Source organism: Rhinopithecus bieti, unplaced genomic scaffold (genome assembly GCF_001698545.2).
Source record: "Rhinopithecus bieti isolate Rb0 unplaced genomic scaffold, ASM169854v2 scaffold_31355, whole genome shotgun sequence".
NCBI lineage: Eukaryota > Metazoa > Chordata > Mammalia > Primates > Cercopithecidae > Rhinopithecus > Rhinopithecus bieti.
Window position 1 is genome coordinate 78,237 of NW_016813357.1, and position 1,434 is coordinate 79,670.

At 45.5% G+C, this 1,434-nt stretch overlaps 1 pseudogene; it reads right to left on the bottom strand.

Moving 5' to 3' along the window:
* Nucleotides 1-1,172, bottom strand: part of LOC108512642 (alanyl-tRNA editing protein Aarsd1 pseudogene) — a 9,818-nt pseudogene extending 8,646 nt beyond the window's left edge.
* Nucleotides 1,173-1,434: the final 262 nt, after the last annotated feature.

The following is a 1,434-nucleotide window of genomic DNA, read 5'->3' on the forward strand; positions in this document are numbered from 1 at the left end:
AGTTCTGGAGCTTTTCTTTTTTTAATTAAATTAAATTAACTAATTAATTAATTTTGAGACAGAGTCTCTCTCTGTCGCCCAGGCTGGAGTGCAGTGGTGTGATCCTGGCTTACTGCAGCTCCGCCTCCTGGGTTCACACCATTCTCCTGCCTCAGCCTCCCAAGTAGCTGGGACTACAGGTGCCTGCCACACGCCTGGCTAAGTTTTGTATTTTAGTAGAGACAGGGTTTCACCGTGTTAGCCAGGATGGTCTCGATCTCCTGACCTCATGATCCGCCCGCCTCAGCCTCCCAAAGTGCTGGGATTACAGGCGTGAGCCACCGCGCCCGACCACATTCTGGAGCTTTTCACTGCTTCCGTGTGATCCTCTGCTCCACACTTAAGCAGAGTGATTCAGTGCTTTTCAGTTTCATGACTTCTCTTCATCCACTTCAGCATCTGGTTCCCAGCCAGAAATATCAGGTTGATTTTATTCCTTTTCCTCTTCTCGGTGCCTAGAATCTTAGTGACTGGAAGGTCACGGAGATTGCTCATGGGGATCCAACAGCACGTGTTGAAATCAACACCCTTGATGGTAACAATTCCAATGGGCCCAGCATGATCATCTGGCAGACCCCAGCCTCTCACCTGCTCCACCTCAGGATCATTCAGGCTCAGTTCTCATACTTTCTTGAGCAGCTGATCTCTGATATTTTATTGACACTCTTTTCAGTGGCAGTTATTTTCTCTGCATTCACAGAGGGGCTTTCCAGTTCCATCACACTCTGAAATCTCCCTAACTCCCATGATGTTGTTTTAACTCAGACAGATAATCAGCAACTGCTGTGATGAGATACTGCCCTTAATGCTGCTGCATGTGGTCAAACCTCCACTCCCAGTCTACCCAGACCAGGACCTGGCTTCCAGGATCCAGGGGTGTCTGTGTGAAATGATCAGCCTGGGCCCCGAGCGGGTCACTCCCAGTACAGAGATGTCATTGATTGTACCACCATCATCAGGCTGTTTTCACCCTCAGGGAAAAGCGCAGCATGTCTTGCAGCACCGTATGAAAACTGCCCAGCACTTATTTTTTGCCATTGCTCCCTTCTGTCTGCAGCTCTGTGCAACCACAAGAGATTATGGGTGGTGGTGGACTCCTGGGCATTGCTATTCTGCTGATACCAGAACACCATCACGGCCATCTCTCAGGCATCAGTAGTGTTTCTATATGCCAAAAGTGAACAATCTGAAAAGATATTAAAAGTAATCTCATTTACAATAGCCAATAGTATTAAATAAAATTAAATACCTAGGAATGAACCAAAGAAGTTAAATATCTCTATAATGAAAACTATAAAACACTGATGAATGAAATTGATGAGATCACCAAAAAATGAAAAAATATTCCATGTTCATGGATTGGAAGAATCAATATTGCTAAAATGTCCATACTAC